The sequence below is a fragment of the Chenopodium album genome, chromosome 10 (genome assembly GCF_948465745.1).
Source record: "Chenopodium album chromosome 10, dcCheAlbu1.1, whole genome shotgun sequence".
NCBI classification, from domain to species: Eukaryota; Viridiplantae; Streptophyta; class Magnoliopsida; order Caryophyllales; family Amaranthaceae; genus Chenopodium; species Chenopodium album.
Genome location: NC_137843.1, coordinates 21,856,921 through 21,877,526, shown reverse-complemented (window position 1 = coordinate 21,877,526; position 20,606 = coordinate 21,856,921).

Genomic DNA, 20,606 nt, shown 5'->3' with positions numbered 1-20,606 from the left:
TATGAGAGTCATACTAAGGTTCTCGGATTGAAGCAAGTTATGTAATTTAAGTTGTATATGTTTTGAGAAAGCATATCACATAAGTAATACATTAACTTGCAGAATTATGTTTATAAATTGAAACGAAGTTTCAATCTTATTTTGTTTTTGAAATTAAATAAAATGTCCAAAATAATTATGAATTGATGGGCTCATTAGGTTGATGACCTGGTGAATGAAACCCCATAGGTGAACTAAATTCATACATTATTTAAGTTCCTAGTTCCAAATCTTTAAAGTGGACATAAATGATTTCAATGAATGGACTAGCATGTAAGATTGATTGGATAGCGCAATTTCATGGGCTATAGGGGCATAGTGATGCTCGGTCAACCACATGGATATGCATGAATGATGCATGATCGAACTATTGACCAACTTTGAAGTTCAAGTATAGAGCTTTCGGATATATTAGTGGATTCCTTTGACATGAGTGGAACACTTATTCCATTCAATGATTGATTTAACTGTGGTACATTCAAACGTCTACCCGTAACTGGAGATTATAAAGGATGTTTCCTGGTTACTTCAAGAATTGATTGGGAGCCACAAGATTGGATTGAGTCTACCTATTTAATTAGGAATGTGTCATCGCGCCTTGAAGAGGGAGAATTCAGTGAATGCATGGCCGCGCTCAAATGTATTACTCAGTAATCCTTTATTTTGTAATTCTAACTCAGATTTCAAGAAAAGATTTTCAGATTAATATGATCTCGACATGTGATGCAATCATATTATCAAATCGACACACATTGACTTAAAGAATTTGAATATTGCACACTTGTCTCAAACAAGTGGGAGATTGAAGGATTTATGTCTTCATCAAGTGCAATTACTAAATATATAATGGATCAAATTATGGAGATAATTAAGTTCGTTCTTTTGGGTCGTCGTATTATCATAGATAGAAGTACTTACGATCTTTGGGCTAGTAAAATAGCCTAAAGACCAATTGAACGGATCCTAAAAGGTCACACAAAGGGCCTAGATTGAGCATTAGAGGAAGAGGCCCATGATGGGCCTTCTCCTTCTAGGTGGCTGGCCATATGGAAGAGTTTAGGTGGATTAGGCTTGCTTCCTAGTCTAGTTATAATATGATTATAAATAGACTAGGTTCCTAGGGTTGAACATAACATTCAGTGATCATAGATCAAACCCTAATTAGCAAACACAAGACAACCCCTCACAAACTCTCTTTCACTCTCGTCCGTCCTCCTTGGTGTGCGCCGGTGGTGTGTGCACAATGGTGGTGGTTTGTGGTGGTGGTCGATTGTCCGCAAAGGTGGTGATCGTGGTTTTCCTCCTTCACTCGACCAATATAGTATTGGTGGACGGCTCATTCGAATCCCGTGGACTAAGTAGAGGAGCAGCGCTTGAGGCTCTATTATCTCTCTAATTGACAGTCAATCGCTTGCGAATATCACGTGTCAAAGGTATGTATTATGTGATTCTTTATGTGTTATGCTTGTAGATCTTGTTTAGGTGAGAACGAATATGATTTGTGAAATTCCGCATTATAGTACCTAAAACCCTACAGTTCCTTCATTGTTGTCGTTTTCTGCATAAGTACGATCTTGGCAACGAGTTTCAGCATCCAACCAATCGTTGAAGCAAACACACATTTCAAGTGTTTCGGGTTTTAGCCCTGTTCTTCTATCGTCTAAAATCCTTCCCGACGCACTAAAAGCTCTTTTGGAGGCAACGAAGGAGACTTGGATGGCAAAAATATCACGAGCCATTGCCGCCAAAATTGGATGTTTCGTGCTTTGTGTTTTCCACCGATCAAGGATGTCAAGACCGTAATTCTCTTCATCGTCCATGCCTTTCATGAATTCGTAACTTAAGTACATTTGCAACTCCGAAACATCGCTTTGTTTTCTCCTAGATGATGAATCACTACCTGAAAACTTAGACATCATGTTAGCAGCTTGTGCAAATAAACCTTTGGCCCTTTTACTTACATTTTTGGATGATTGAGAAGGAGTAAATCAAGACACGATTCTGTATTTAGATTCATAAACTCTATATAAGGAGAAAAATTCATTAGTCACATTAGTTTTATAAGATTCAACATCATCTTCAAAATTCATGTTAGTAAAATAAATATCAATTAATAAAAATGTGCCATCATACTTTTGTCTTGGATGTAATATAGAAGTAAAAATATAATTCATAGGAATAGTAGTGCAATATTTACACCATTTTTCCTCCATAAATGGAAGATATCCATCATAATCGTGTTGTAATCGGTGTTCAGCAAAAAGTTGTACAAGTAAACATGCATTGCTAAGAAAAGAATGAGCACACAGATTATATACAGAAGGAAAACAATGAGTCATACTATATAGTAATTGTAAAAACTGCATATATTTTTCACAATCAGACCAATCATCTTCTAGTAAAGCAAGTTGTAGAAATTTTTATTATAAAAAATTGTTAATGGAACCCTGTACTCGATTGCCCAACTCAACATTTCATAGGTGGAGTTTCACCTAGTTGCACAATCCGTTGATATTTTAATAGCCTTTATCTTCTGTTGCCTGCAAAAACCTTTCTATTCCCGAAATCTCAAGTTAGAGCTATTAATATACATAATAGCATTTCTAATTTTGTGATAAAATGAACCAATTGCTTGTGTTCCATCCTTCACACACAAGTTAAGAACATGACAAATGCATCTAATATGAAGTGCATCTTCATTTAATATTACATCAGTCAATTGTGCTTTAACTAAATTTGCACAAAATGTCATAGAAGTTATTATCAAAAGTCATAGACATGATTTTAGACCTAAAACTATATGCATCAATAGCTTGCATTAAATGATGAGAAATGTTAAGACTGGTGTGGGGGTATTCAAGCATTTTAAAATGAATGATGTGTTTTTGTAACAACCAATCAGTATCCAACCAATGACAAGTCACACACAAATAGTGATATCCGTAACCACTATCCCATGCATCAGTAGTTAAAGAAACTCTACCAGTAAGATTACTCAATTCATTTTCTAACTTCAATTTGTACTCTTGATAAGTTTTCATGGCAGCAGAACGAACAGTTTTTCGGGAGATTTTTTTGTGTTGGGGTTGTAGTGCTCGGTTAATATAACTGTTAAAGGCATCATTTTTGGCAAAAAGAAAAGGTTGTTCGGCATGTACTATCATTCTCCCAAGTTCATCCCTATCTCTTTCATAATTGTAAGTGAAGCCTTGTGGATGGAATTGAGAAATTTTGGGTTGGGTTGGATCACTAGATGGTTCACTACATTTTTTTACATGTCTACTAAGGTGTCCCGTCCTTCCCTTGGTTTTGGCCTAGTAAATTTTCTTACAAGTCTTACACCTGGCTTTGGTTCCATCTTTACTTAATTGAAAATGTGCCCAAACATTACTCTTTCGGTTGGTAGCGGCAAATTCCTCTTCAATACACCACTCGTCTAATGTGTTTGGAATTTGGGTGTTTGGCATTTGGGTGGATTGTTCACTCGACCCGGCGGCATGTGTTCGACTACCTTTGCTAGTAGGAATAGAAAATCCATGTTGTGATCCGTATAAATGAGGTGAGAATTGGTTTTGTTGAAATCCCGAACTAGACATACTCCAAGGAGACATATTGTCCATTTGTTCAAATCCTCCCATGGTTTGGGGATGAAAGAAAGGGGTGGAAGTGTTTGGAAAGGGCATGTTAGGGGAGGGCATTGAAGTGTTTGGAAAGGGCATGTTAGGGGAGGGCATTGAAGTGTTTGGGTTTGGTGATTCCCTACTAGTACTTGTACGTTTTGACTTGGCTTTCCTAGAGGAGGAGAAAGGGTTCGAGTTTGATGCCATGATTAATAATAATAATATTAGTAATAACTACAACAATAATAATAATACAAAAGTTAAAAACAATAACAATATCAATAATATAACAACCACAACAATAACAACAACAACAACAACAACAACAACAACAATAATAATGATAATAATAATAATAATAATTGTGACAATACCAATAATAATAAACTAATATATAACAACAACAATAACAATAAAAATAACAATAACAAATCAAAATAAAGTTGAGTTAGATCTTACAATGACACTTCTATTGCTTTCCTTTAATAAAATTCCCGAACTTATATTTTTTTTTTGTAATTAATTTTTATAATTAAGAGAATTAGAGAATTCAAGATTATATGAGATTTTATTTTTTTTATTATTATTTTCTTTTTGTAAGAGAGTAGGATTTTTTTTTTCCACAAAAGAAAGTAGGAATTAGAGAATAAGAGAGATGAGTTGATGAATAGTGGAAAAAATTGGATGAAGAAGTGAAGTATTTATAGGGAATTTTGGGAAGTGAATGCCAAAAACTAGCCGTTAATATGGCTGTTGGCGGCAAAGTAGCCGTTTATAGCCGTTGAAAAACGACTACGTTGTAGTTTTCATGGGTCATGCCGTGTTGGGCCATGCCTAGCGGGCCGCGTGCCATGCTGGGCCGTGCCACGTGCCGTGCTGGCGGGCCGTGCCAAGGGCCGAGTGATCTTGCCACCTGCCGGGTTCGTACCGTACCCGTGCCTCTTTTTTAAAAGAATTGTTCACGGCACGCCCCATGGCCCATAAATGGGCCACCGTGCCGGGCTGTGCCAGTTTCGTGCCAGGCTCGTGTCGCCCGCGTGCCGGCACGGCCCATGCCCACCTTTAGTTGGAACATAATCATGAATTGGTAAAAACATTTCAACGACATCATCTAAGATCAGAATGACAGATATCAGCTATAATGGGTGAGCTAATTGAGAGCATGGTTGAGAGTGGTATTAAATCAATGGATGCTTACAACTATATAAGTAATGAAGATGGAGGAGAAGAATGCATAGGTCATATTAAGAGAGACCTAATTAATTATGTATCAAGGGTGAAAATGAGTATGGTCGAAGGTGGAGACATGCAAAATGTATTAGATACCCTTCAAGAAAGAGCAGATAAAGATCCTTCATTCTTTTATAGACTGAATTTGGAGAAGAAAATAATGTGGTGAGCTATTTTTGGCGTGACTCTCAAATGCTTGAAGATTTCAAAGCTTATGGTGATGTTTAAATTATTGATACAACATACCGATGAAACAAATATGGGTTGATATGTGCACCATCTGTTGGTACAAACAACCATTGGAGAACAACAATGTTTGGATGTGCCTTCATAACTGATGAAAAGACTGCAACATTTGTTTGACTGCTTTCAATTTTCAAAAAATCAATGTGTGGAAGTGAACCAAAATCAATCTTCACTGATCAAGATCTTGCAATGAGCAACGCATACCAGAGGTAAGCAGTTTTAGCTTTATAATATATATGTTTTATAATTTAATGTCTAATTAGTATAAGTAATTTAATATAGCCTAATTTCTAACAAAAATAATCTAATTCTTGACAAAATTAACCTAATTCCTTACAAAAATAAACTAATTCCTGACAAAAATAATCTAATTCCTAACTAAAATATACTAATTCCTGACAAAATTAAACTAATTCTTGACTAATATAACCTAATTCCTAACTTAAATATACAAATTCCTGACTAAAAAATTTAAAATCTTGACTAAAATAATCTAATTCTTCTTATTATTATTGAAGATTTATCCAAATTCAAGATATAGATTGTGTCTATGGCATCTACAAAAGAATTTTTTCTCACACTTTGGAACTCTAAAAAGCAATCCTTAATTCAAGAATATGTTTGACAAATGCTTAAGTGATTGTGATTCAGAATCAGACTTTGAAGAATGCTGGCACAAAAATTTTCAAACACATGGATTAGGAAAAAAAAAGAATGGTTTGATAAGTTATATGGGCTACGAGAAAAGTGGTGCACAACATTGAGTAAGGACATTTTCTCAGCTAGAATTCTTTATCTCAAAGAGTAGAGGTAACAAACAGAGCAATTTCATTTAAGGCTAATAGAATCACTAGCCTTTTGGAGTTCTTTCACATATTTGAAGCAATTGTGAAAAGATGGAGAAGCACCGAAAAGAGTGACAACTTCAGATGTACTATTGAGAATCCAAAAATAAGAACAAATATATTAAAACATGTTGCTGAAGTTTATACTCTAAACTTATACAAGGATTTTATTTTGGAATTTGAAACAAGTCTTGGAGCATATGCAAGAGAAAAGGTTACTTCAATGCAAAATGTCAAATTCTTTGTTGTTTCTCTTGATGAAGATTATAAGCACAACTATCAAGTAATATTCACAGTCACAACCATGAGTTTGTATGTTCTTGTATGTGCTTTCACAGAGACTGGATTATTGTGTTTTCTCGTCCTCAAAATAATACAAATGTATAGCATACGTGCTACACCAGAGAGATACATTTTGAAACGTTGGACAAAGCTTGCAAAGTCAATGATATAGGATGAAAATGAATCAGGTACGTACATAATTTTTTAAAATAAAAATTACTATTTGTAAATTAAATAAATATGGTCAGGTATTTATCTAATATATGACCATTTTCAAATAATATCTTATCTTATGTACTCCCTCCGTGTTTTAATAAGTGTTACAATTTGACTTTTTTCACTATTCACAGAACGGTTTTGACTTGATTAATTTACTAATATATAAAAAACAAATGTTATTGTATAATACATTGTTGGAATCGTTATTATGTATACTTTCACATTATAAAATTTCCTATGATTTTACTAACATATAATTAGATAAATTAAGGGTCAAAATTGTGTCTCGCATGCGTGCTAGGTCAAACTGTAACACTTATTAAAACACGGAGGGAGTAGCAAATATCTGACCTTATTCATTTATTATCTAGGTAGTATTTGACCTTATATATATATATATATATATATATATATATATATATATATATATATATATATATATATATATATATATATATATATATATAGGACCAGGTTATGATGAGAACCAATTTTATAATAGGAACTACGAACAAATCTGGCTGTTAGATCTAAAAGAAGAGGCGCGCGATCTAACGGCCTCAAATTATTCAGACAAATTAAATGAGGCATGAAATTTCAGGCGCCATTTTCTTTCTCCTCCGCCATTTTCTCTCTCTTCTCACTCTACTCCGCCATTTTCAATTGCTCAACATCTTCGAAAAACCGCCATAACCGCAAAATTCAACTGCTTAATTTCGCTATATAATCACAATTTTAAGTTCTATTGTCTACATTTTTCAGTTTCGAAACAAAAATTTTCGAAAATTAGCAAAAATTGGCGAATATTAGGTATTACTTTGAAACTTTGAAGTTCATACTCTTTCGTCTAATTTTGTTGCAATTTATTACTTATTTTTGTGTTTTTTGCTTGAATATGTTAAATTTGAAGTAGAAGAACTTGGATCGGAGTAGTTCGAAGTTCTATTTTGGTGTTTCGAAGTTGAATCAGGTAATTCAGAATTATGTTTGTTTTTGTTCAAATTACACTTGTTTTACTTTTCGTTTCTGTTTAAATTTGTTGTAATTTAGTTTAAAATTGATTAGAAATTGATGTGGTTGAAGTGAATACTGGTTTTTTTGTTTCGAAATGTTGCATGTATGGAAATCATTTCAGTTGTTGTTATTATAACTAAAACAATCTGCAAGTTTTCAATGAAGTTGTTGATTTGAAAGTATATATATCAGGAAATATAAAACCAAAGAATATAAATAAAGTATGATTCATTTTTGTTTTGTATTGCAAATAGAATAAAATGACGAAAACTACAAAGAAAAATGTTGCAAAAAAACCTCCAACACAACCAGATGCAGCAAAAGAAAACTCCTATAGCAAAGAAGGCTGATGTAAGAAAAAAAGCTCCTGCATCCAAGAAATCTCCTGCAACCGAAAATTCTCCTGCAGCCAAGAAAGTTCCTGCAGTATAGAAGAAATCTCCAAAGAAAGCAGCAAATTCAAAGCAATCTCCAATTAAAGGTATAAAATCTTGAAGTACAATAATTATTTGATAACGTAAATAGAAACAGTTATAAAGTAAAGCATTTATCTTTATAAGTCTATGTTTTAAGTTTAATGATGCATACTATTACATGATTGAATATAAAAGTAAATGATAACTTCAATAACGTAAATAAAAAAGGCTTATAAATTAAACATATATGTTTTTAAAGAAATTTAACTTTTTCTGTATTTATATACTCATAATATTAATTGAAAATCATATATAAATTTATAAAGTAAATGGTAAGTTTAAGAAAGTAAACAAAAAATCTTATAAAGTAAATATATATGTTTTAAAAATTCTTTAACATGTTGTATACTTATAAAATCCTTTTAACATAAACTCATCGTGCAAATTAATTGTATTAGGTGCTAATGTTCAAAGGATTTCAAAAAAGCAAATATCGATAAAGAGAGGGCTTAAGGAACTAGAACCATCAAAAGGTTTATAAAAGTTTATTGAATTAGAATATAAAGTTAGATTCATATGTTCATTTTATAAAGTAAATAGAAACAGGTATAAAGTAAACTATTTACCTTTATAAGTCTATGATGTCAATATAAATATTATGATGCATAATACTACATAATTGATCATAAAAGTAAATGATAAGTTTAATAAAGTAAATAACAATCCTTATAAAGTAAATATATATGTCTTTTAAAGTTACTTAACATGTTTTGTATGTATGTACTTAAATGTATTAGGTGCTACACTTCAAAGGATTTCAAAAGAGCAATTACTGATAAAGAGAAGGCTTAAGGAACTAGAACCTTCAGAAAGTTTATAAAAGTTTATTGTATTAGTATCTAAACTTAAATTGATATGTTGTGAATTAGATTGATTGTTCTTGAATGTTTTAATTTTAAAAGTAAATGTTTTAATATCATCTAGTTTAACAAATTATAGGAACAATGAAAAGAACAAAAGCTGAACTTAAAGATAGCAATTATGTACCAGAAGAAGATAAGAATGAGGAATCTGATGGATCATCAAAAGAAGACAGATTAAGTAAAAAAGCTCATTTGAAGAAGAAAATGAAGCTTGACAGTTCTGATAAGGAGGTACATGAAGTTTTTAAGGTTAAAGAAGGAAATGATGATGATGATGGTAATCTGGAAATCAAGAAAACACACTAAAGACCAAATACAGTTTTTTATTTGATCAAAGATTTCAGTGAGAGACAAAAATCATATGTAAAAAGTGTTAGATTTGGAGGCTTGCTTGAATTGAAGTTGACAAGAGTTTCAATAAAGATGCTTTCATGGCTTTATCATCATTTCAATGAAAACAACTGTATGTTCAAGATTGACATGGTGAAGGAGTTTTCTGTTAGTTCCTATGATGTTTAAGATATTTTCTTGCTTCCAAATGTAACTAAGAATAAGTTGACTTATCAATTAAGGAAGCAACTTATAGCAAACATGGTGATTCAAAAGGAATAGAAGAAGAAGCTAGGAATTCCAAATAGCGACGACGTCTTTGTGAATAATTTGGAGAACAAAATAAAGAGTCTAAAGGAAGGAGGTGATGATTTTAAAAGATTCTTTGTGATGTATGTTTGCAGCACATTCTTGGCCCCTGTTGCAAACAAAGTGATAGATTACAAGATAATCAATTATGCAGACAATGTAAAAGAAATACGTAACCTGGATTGGTGTGGTTATGTACTGAATAACTTGTGCAAAGTAGTGGGGAGCTTCAAGAACAACAAGCATAAGGGATCAAGAACAGGAATCAGTAGATGTGTCCTGATTCTTCAGATTGTGTACTTTCATCACCTTTCATTTAGAGGGCAGCCTGAACCAACAACATTGCCCTTGATCCAACATTGGACAGATGAGAAAGTAAGAGAAAGAATTGCAAGTGATGCAAAAGCATCATTCAGTCAAGGAGAAATACATAAAGATGTGTATTCGGTTTGTAAAAAAGGAGGTCATCAAGCATATTTAGGTGATGTTATTGAGACTGCATATAGGAATTTTGCTGATAGAGAAAGAAGATTAGTCTCTTTCAACCTTCTAGATGGTGTTATGATAGACAGTGAGATACATGATGCTACACGTGATGTAAGTAATTTTTTCTAGCTTTCAAAGATAACTTGTTTATTGATTAGTTTAGTTTTTTTCTAGCTTTCAAAGATAACTTGTTTATTTTCTTTGGGAGTTTGACCATGTTTGTCCAATGTTAAAAAATACTCTTATAAGTAAAAAAAAAAATATTGGGAAATTCCCATTGGTACACTCCAAGTTTTGACTTTTCTCATTGGTACCACATTTTTTTTTGACTTCCTGCTGTACACCCCATATTTTGACTTACTAACTCAAGTGATTAAGTCTGTTAATAAGACATTAATAACTTAGTTTATTAACATCTTAGGTTTAATAAAAGATGAAATAACTAATATGCCCCCTTTTTAAAATCCTTTCCCTCTAATTTTTCCCTATTAATTTTTCTGTTATTTCCCTCTAACCTTTCCCACCCTATTCCCTCCCTATAAATTCGCCTCTTTCCCTCTTCTCTTCTCCATTTCATTTCTCCACCATTGTTGCATATTTTCTGTTCTTCATTTTTTCTCTTCTCTATTACTCTAACATGGTTGGTTCCTCCTCTAGCAGTAGATATGGAAGGTCCATGTGGTTCAAACGCATTCAATGTAATTGCAATCCACCAAGACATGCTGATATTAGGGTTTTTGACTCAATTTCGAATCCAGGGAAGACATATTACAAGTGCAGGCATTGTGGTTTGTTCATGTGGGTTTCCGAAGATCAAATTATAGGAAATCTCGATGAATCATCTAATCTGAGATTACTTAGAGAGGAATTTATTGATTTTATAGACAGAGCATATGAGTTTGCAAGCTACATTTATATGGTTGTTAGGATTGCTCTTGTTATGTACCTGATTTTACTCTTTGTAGCTCTCAAATGAAATTGGTGTAGTTATGTCATGTAATTCAGAGATTAAGAGTACTTTTAGGCTGTATTTTCTGGGTTAATGAATGAAAATTGATGAATAATTTGCATTTTTATGTGTTTCATGATGTTTTATAAGTTACCATTGAAACATAAACTGAGGTCAACTAAAATAGACAAAATGGCAAAAATGAGGACAACTTAAAATAGACAAAATTGCTACAGTTGGCTATATTCATCAATATCATAAATATATATAATCTAAGATGTTTGAGAACATTGCAAAAATCACATAAGTACTAACTACCAAAAGTTAAGTTCAAAAAACCCAAAGTTAACTACAAACTAAACCAATTTTTCAATACCCAAAAAACATTATGCTACTGTAATGCTGTCAAACACTTAGAAGCTTGGAGAATTTGAGTTTTCTTGAGACATGTATACTGGCTGGCTAGGCATTTGTGAAGCTATCAGTACTGTTGCCTCTTCAGCTGATGGTCTGCCCTTCTTTCCTTTTGGTTTTTTGGAAGATCTATTCCATTATTGCCATCTATTCCCACAACAGAGAGCAATACCCCCCCCATAATTACCTTTGAGATGTGTCCCATCTACACCAATCAAAGGTCTATACCTCTTAATAGACCTTTTCACTGTCTAGTGAATGAAATGAAAATGCTTGTGAATTGAAGTTGTTTAGGGATGGACTCAGTCTCATGCCATGCACAAAAAGCTTTGGACTCAGGGTTTGTTTGTATGCATATCTTAGCATACATTGGCAGTAGTCTGTATGACTCATCATGCCCTCCAAATAACTGCTCAATTACATAGCTTTTTAATCTATACAAGGTTGATTGCCTCATGTAGATGCCATATATTTGGAAAAGCAGTTCATTGAGTGCTTTCCCAGGAATTTCTGGGTTAGCTCTAATGTCTTCCATGACTTTCTGAGATGCCCATTTTACATTACATATGGGGTTTTATATCTCTAAACCCCTGTAAGTGTGTATATTGGGCCATATCTTCTTTATTGCCCAAGTTCTGCCATCTGCAAGTCTACTTGCATGTAACCTCCAGTCACAACACTCAGATTGGCACATTACATTGTACCTTTTGTTGTCAGCATACTCCACATTAATTACAAATCTTTCTTACACAACATAATCCTTCAAAGTATCCTTAAAGTGTGCCTTATCAGTGAAAATCATCCATGGTTTGAGTAATATCTTACCAAAATCAGCATCCTTATACATCTCTCCATTCTTGTAAAGTCTCTTAAAGTAATCATCATCATCTTCATCATCAAAAAACTCAAACCATTTCCTTGGTTTCCAGTTGTCCTTCACTTTAGGTATCCTTTTCAGCTACAATAACTCATCTGCAGGCACATCACCTTCTGGTGCAATTTCTCCATCAGAGTCTAATTCATCTTCTGCCTGATTATATTTACCATCTTTATCTGTCTCTCAAGAATCATCACTTTGGACCATAAACTGCATTCTTCTTCTAACCCTTGAACAAGAACTCACATTCAAACAAGAAGAACCTTGCACATGACTCACATTCAAACCAGTAGAATCTTGCACCTGACTCACATTCAAACCAGAAGAGCTTCCCTAATCTTGACTCACATTCTCACTATAACCAAGCATCCTTTTCTCATTTACAGTTGAACCAACCCTTAACCCCTTTCTAATTGCTGAAGTCCGAGGAAGCTTTCTTGCAAATACAGTGGTCTGAGTAGCCTTTGTTAATGGTTCAGCATTAGAAATAGGTGTCTCAGTGACTGGAGTAGGTGAAAATCTAGGGGTCCTTCTTAGGGTTAAGCTCTTAAACACAGTGTTTGGTGAGACAGGGGATGGTGGTAATCTTGGTTGGTTTATTTGGGTTTGGTTGGTGCCAACACTCTTCTTACCCCTTCTAGATTGGGCCTTCCTTAAATTTTCTATCCTCTCCATGGTTTTCTCAAACTCTTTCCTACCCTTGGTATACTCAGCAGCAGATTGTTCCTGACTAGGTTCATCTTGGGGTGAATCATAATCAGTATACTTAGGTAGAGATGACTCATTACCAAAACACATATCATTAAGAGATATCTCATCTATGGAAGGCTGAAGTTCAGGATCAACTGTTCTCCTAGGTATCATTTTAGTAGCTTTTTGGAGTGGTGCAGTTTGAGTTGGTTTAATTTTTGATGGTTTTGTGTGGGGTGTTTCAATCTGAGGGTTTTGATCAGTTTGGGGTGTCTAAGGGGGTTGATCAGTTTGAGGTATCTGAGGGGGTTGATCAGTTTGAGGTGTCTAAGGGGGTTGATCAGTTTGTGGTGTTTCAGTCTGAGGAGGCTGATCAATTGGTGGTGCAGGTTTGGACTTCCTTAAGTTTAAGATCATTTTATTTAAAGGACTTGGTTTTTTGGAAAACCCAACCCAAATATCATACACATTAGACTTAGGCAAGGTCTGAAACATCTTAAACAAATCAGCATCATCTAATAGGGGGTTATGCTTTTGGTTGTAAGCATAATTAAAGGTAGGGTTGATAATAGCATCTTCCATGTCCATAGTTGCAGCAGTATCTTCAAAATCCATAACCAAGTCCATGAAATTACACGTATCTAAGTTCACATCCATATCAATATGATTACCCAGAAAGTTAAACCTTAACACAACCTCATCATTGTCACTCATTCAGCAAAATAAGGAAAAAACCTAGAAACTTACAACATGCACCAATAATCTTGACAATTTTAACAATAAACATACTGTGAATAATCAATCAAAAAAACATAATCATGCCATCAAATTCGCAACCAACAATAAATTAACCTAATATAGATGAAATTAACCTAATTTCGCCTAAAATACAACACCACAGTCAACAAATTGAAAATCAGAACATTAAAAAACATAAACAAATGACCCAATTCATGAAATAGAGGTTAAGAAGTAATAATGTACCTGAATTATGCAAGAATTCCCTTTTAAATTCACCAAAACTAACAAAATTCCTTTGCAAACCCTAGCTTCTTCCTTCACCAATTCAAACGATCAAAAAAATTTGAAGCAGAGTAATGGAAGGCATGCAATCGACGTCTAATCAACATAAATGGAAGGGGAAAGGGTTATTTATGGAAGTTGGTGGGAATGATTTTAATGGGGTTATATTAGTCTTTTCCATTTTTAAAAAGCCTAAGCTGCTATTAAGTAGGTTATTAACGTCTGATTAACAGACTTAATCACGTGAGTTAGTAAGTCAAAATGTGGGGTGTACTAGCAGGAAGTCAAAAAAAATGTGGTACAAATGGGAAAAGTCAGAACCTGGGGTGTACCAATGGGAATTTCCCAAAACTATTCCTATTACCAGGATCTACGGCTAAAGAATCTACTAAGCAAGAACTTATTCTGAGCAAGAAGTCATAAGCCATTTCCTGGCCTCTTCTCTGTAATACTGAATTTTTAAATATTATTTCAAGAGTTGATCACGTCATCGATCACGATCAGGATGATTTTTCACAATTGAACATGTGAAAATTGTCCCGAAAAATGATCAGGTTGAGTGATGTTGCCCTGCCATGGCTTGCTGTTCCAGCTGCTCTGCTACTTCTGCCCTGCCATGAAAGCTGCTGTGATAAAGAGTGCAGCCTGTGCACCTTAGTTCTTGAAATTAATTTTTTTAATTATTAGGGTTTCAATCTAATACTATTTTCTGTTATGCTGCTAGCTAAATAACACCATTTTATTAGCTCAATGTATAATCCTGCGTGTGTGTTTGTGTGTGATTGTAGAGCATTTCATTTGAAGCTTGTCTTTGAATGTTCACGAAAATTGGATTATGTGTGTCTTTTGATTGTGTTTCAATTTTTTTTAAATTCTTATTATTTACCTTTTCTTTTGTTTGCTTTACTTTTTGTTAATATTTATTTACTTTTCAATTTTAATCACCTGTTTTTGTTGTATTTTTGGTTTATTTGATTAGGGTGTAGATACTATTGGTTTTAAGGGGTGCTTCTCCCTGTAAGGCTGGGTAAATAAATGATAAACAAAAAGTAAATAAAATACATTGAAAAATAAACAAATTAAATTTAAAAGTAAATAGTATTTGTTATCAAAATTGTATATGTTAGAGGTATTATATGTGCATTTTGTATAAATAAAAGGCCAGGTATAATAGGACTTCATATTAATACGTCTAGTAAACATGTGTTTATTTAGTATAGTAGGAATTCATATAGTCCTAACTCCCAACATTTAAAAAGAGAGAAGGGGGGGGGGGGGGGTAGGGGGATATCCTTGTTAGACTACTATGAAGAAAGTGGTTACTTATCTTTTAACTTTTGTGCTACCTGCTATATCCTTTTAGGTATAACATGTTCAAGAATAAACTGTTTGATAGCATGTTAGAAATTGGATTTGAGCTAGAAAGTCGAATTTCTTTTTGTTTTATTTTTGTTCTATTCCATTTTGGCCATTAATAATCAGACCAAAGCTACCTTAATAGCAACAAACTGCCTTTGCCAAGAGCAGGGCTTTAATATTCAAGCAACAAGTTGCCTGATATTGCCGAAGCTATGAATTACCTCAAAAAGACAAAATTTATCTAAATCAACCACATAACCTTTGATTAGACTTAAAGATGATCTCTTATAACAACCTTCTCGGTTTTAGCACAACCAAATATATGTACAAAATGTTCCATATATTCATTTTGTTTGCAGTATGAAATGTCTTGACACATATAATTCCTTCCTTTATAAGTACATTTAGGATGGGTTTAGATTATTTTAGCATCATTATTTGAAGCTCTATCTTTATCATCCTGTCTTGATAAGAAGTCGGTCCGCATTCCCTTCATAAGAAGTCTTCTCAATGATTATATGGAACATAAACTTACTTGGAATTCTTAAAATAGTCAGATACTTGCTTTGTTTTTGAGTTCTGACTTCCTGTATTTGCATCATTCAAGGACTTAATCATATTTGTTATTTATTTGAAGGAAATTGAAGAAGAACTCCATTTATTGGCTAGAGATTCAACACTCTTTACAATGTTACATGCCGAGCGTATAACCAGCTTATTAGAGAAAAATAAAAAAGCAAAGATTGAATGTGTCTGTATCAAATTCTCAATTTTCTGAAACACAAAAGCTGATGGAAGACCCTAAAGTACAAAGGGCTATGGATGAAATAGTAAAGCTCTATGATGATTTGAGAGATGTATCTCTTGTGTTTTTGTCAACATGGGTGGGGCATCGTAAATATCCTGAAACTAATGGCAATAATCAAGAGGATGATGAAAATGATGGAAATAATCAAAAGGATGGCAATAATCAAGAGGATGCAGAAAATCGTTCAAATTTGAACTTGATGCTATAAATCTGGATGATGAAAAGGAAGAATCTGATAAAGAAGAGGAACATGATAATTCTGAAAAAGAGAAGGAAAAGGAAGAGGATGAAAACAAAGATGACAAGGAGAAAGAGAAGAATGAAAAGGAACAAGAGAAAATGGAAGAGAAAGAAGAGAAAGAAGCTGAAGTTGATAGCCAAGTAGTTGATGCTGAACTTACTAGCGTAGTAAGCTCGGCTACTAAGAGTATCCTAGAAGATACTGTTGTTCAAGAAAATCAGCCAACACTTACAAAGAAAGGAATAGAAAAAAAAATTGAAGGTAAGATGTTAACAAAAGAAAGTAAATATTGTATAAATGTAAATTCAAATCAATTAAAAGTAGATAGTGTATGATTTCATTGATACTAATACTGCTATTTTATTTCAGGTGATGGTGATAAACAACCTGTTGCACAACTGAACATTGTGCTTAAGGACATCCACGAAGAAATAGTTTCAAAGATAAACATCAATCTAGATTGTGGAGAAAAAGATGTTAAAATGGATTTTGTTTCAAAAACAATGAAAAGCAACAAAATAAAAAATGAATGAAATGCCAGACTGTATTAAGTAGTGGCTGATTACTGCTTTGTAAAGCACCGTGCATTCAAACAATAAGTTATGAAATTTTTTTAACTTTAAAAATATTTTATCTACTTTACTTAATATTTAGTTTACTTTAAGTAATATTGTATTTACTTTAAAAACATTAAAATGTGTGCAGTGAAGAGATTATGAAATGTAAAGCTCCTCTCATGATAGAAAGGGATGACACAGTATCCTTAGCTCTAAATGTCCCCCCTCAAATGATAAAGTCCAATGTACTTCAATGTTGGTCATTTATTTTGAATGATTCACGATCGAAAGAAGATCTATCATGCTTTTTCTGTGGCATTGACCACAATGTAAGCATTAAATTAATTGTGTATCATTAAATTAAATGTTTAACTAAATACATAATTAAATGTATATGATCTAATAAAGTACTTTTTTTTATATCCTCATTAATATGCAGAGACCTCTAGAGCTGTCTTTCATATCACAAGAACCTTCACAACCAACTTAAAATGAAAAACAAATAATTTTAATTGTGACAAGAATGTCTCTGTGATGCAAAGGAGAAAATTATGACAGCTCAGTTGGTATGTTTAATTATTTATGTCAATTAAACTACATTATAAGGCATTATAATTTTGAATTTGTAGATTAATAAGTCAATTTTTAATCGCAGATCTTTGTTCCAATCTGTCTGAGTGACCACTATAGTTTGGTAGTGGTTAACCTGTTTAAACAGACCATTCAATATTTGGATAACAGGGAGTATGATGATAGGCATAAGCCTTTCTATAGAATTCTTGCATCTCTTGTGGTAAGATTTTTTAATTTATCAAAAGTAAATTATTATTAATATAAAGTAAATGACATAACTAGTAAATTAAATAAGTTTGTATTAAAAGTATACATTATAATGCCTGTAAAAAAATAAGATAAAACATAAAGTAAAAGATGTTCTCATTAAAGTAAATCATATGTTATTTAAAGTAAACCATACGATAAATTTGTTTTACTTATATATTCCTTAACAAATGTTATAGGTGGAGGAAACGTCAAACTTTCTGAAGAGAATTAATCATGAAAAAGCTGATGAAATACTAGAATATGAGTTTGATGAAATTCACTTCAAGTGGAAGACACCAAGACATACTCTTGATTGTGGTGTTTTTGCAATGATCCATATGCTGTGTTTTTCTGGAGACACTTATGATTCTGACCTTGATGTAGAAAATAGAAGAAAGGTGTCGTGCAGAAATTTGTGCTGCACTTGCTTTGGCAGAGATAAACACTAAAAGAAAACATCTTGTGGATAAAGTTTCAAGGTTCAGTGTAGTTAGGAAACTTGAGAAGGAGAAAGGGGTGGAAGATATGATATGTGTTTCTGATTTAATGAAAACACACAAAAAAGTAATGGAAAACATGAGCTTGAAATGTCACTAACTGATTGATTACTTAGCAATCAATGATGATGAAAACTATCCAAACAAGAGTTATGTTTTATACTTGCAAAAAAAATAAATACTCATGTTGCATTATATATTAAATTGTTTGGCATAAATTTAACTTTATATTTAATTTAACATTACAGCGAAGTAGTAGGTTGGTTTATAGATTCAATTGAAATAGCGAGGGAAGATTGTAACACTTTGCTCAATGAATGGAAAGTTTCAAGTAATCTGATCATCGCTTGGGCAAACCACCTCAATAACAATGAAATGCAAAAAGACAGGTCTGAAAATGACTTGGTCAGATTCTTCTTTGGATTAGATTTCATGGTAAGTTATTTACATTTACTTTAATAATGTAAATATTACATTGAATAAATATTTGAAATAATCTTTGGAATTTTTTTGCAGGATGCTTGAACTATGTGTTTGAATGCTCATGGGAAAAAGGGAGTAACAAGTTTGCAAACCTATGGATTGATTGGAACAATTCACAATCATTGGACTTGGATGCAGCTCAATGTGCGTGTAAGACATATAATATATATTTAAAGTAGAAAAATATATGTTTAAAGTAATACAAAACAGCTTTGAAGTAAATATGTGTTAAAAACATTTTTGTGCAGGTATTTGTACCTCTTATGGAAGATCATTACTTTCTTGCTGTCATAAACTTCAAAGATGAAACAATTGATCATTTGGACAACACTTTATATAAGAACAATGAAGAATATGAGCTTGTTCAGAGTTTTATCTTAGAAACAGTAAAGCATCAATAGATTAACAAAGTGTCTTTAAATTCATTTTTAATGTATCATATTACATTAATATTCGTTCCATTACAGATAATACAAATGCAAAAATTGTTTAAAAAAAGAAAGCATCCAAGCAAATGATATATTGTCCTACAAGCTGAGAATAATTGAACTTCCATTCCAATAAGAAAGAGAAGAAAATTACTCAGGAAGCTATCTAATGCTGCACATGAAGGCAAATGATGGTGTTAATGGGATAGGATTAGGAACAATAAAAGAGGTAAGTTACCATACTTATCTCTGAAGTACTTAAATTCATTAAGTTAAATGTATTACTTATAGCATAATTAATTAAAACTAATTAAAGTGTTTTTTTTTTATTCTTTTATTTTTTTTTATATAGGAATTTCAAAGATTGACACACCATCATATAAAGACAGTAATTGACCTACTTCTTAATGACAACTATTAAATGCAAGAGAAACTGTTGACAAATAATGTTGAAGATTGGGAAGAGAAGAAAGCAAAAGCAGCATCTGAAGTGTAAGTGTTTTTAACAGATTTGAATATATCATAGGCATTAGAGTACTATTAAATTGTATAGTTTTAATCCAACATTAGTTTGAAGGTTTAAGTAGTATGTTCGTATGAAGAATACATATTATTTCTGAGTTGAAGTAGTAGAATTATTCTATGTGAAAATTGGTGATAGATATAAAAGTGAAAGAAATGAATCAAAAGGTAACTGAAAAATATTGTTAAAGTAACAGGAAATAAACTAAAAGTAAATAAAAAAAGTTAGAAAATAAAGTGTATTCTGAAATATTGTGTTCGATTTTAAAGTACAGAAAAAAAACTGTTTAAGTAAAAGAAATTATTCCAAAAGTAAATGAAATTATCATTAAAGTAAAAGGAAAAAATTTAAGAGAATTTTTTCATATTATTTATTGAGTATTCTTATATTGCGAAAGAGTAAACAAAACGTTTTGAAAAATAAATGAAATATCTTTTAAAGTAAAAGGAATATCTATTAAAGTGAAAGAATTATCTATAAAAGTTAAAAACAAATTGTAAAAAATAAACAACAATTATTTGCAATAAGTGTTAAATAAATTTTACCTAAATGCTAATTCTAACCCAGACATAATGACCCAACCCAAATGACTCTACCCATGATCAACTTGAAACAAGTGACCCGAAACGATGTGAAATTGATCCAACCTTGATTTGAAACTAGGGCTGGAAATCCCTGACCCGACTTGATAACCCAACCCGAACCCGAACCGAAGTTACTAAGAAAAACCCGAACTTGAACAACCCGGATTCGACCCAATTTCACCAAAATTTCATATTTCATAATAATATTAAGATTTACACTATTTTTGATAGTTTCTAAGCATAACCCGAAACCGACCCGAAATCTGACCCGAACCCGACCTGAACCTGACCCTCTGACCCGAATTGCCAACCCTATTTGAAACCCAAAAGTAGACTTGGTTTGAAAAGACTTGACATGAAACGACTTGACCCAAATGACCTGACTCAACTTG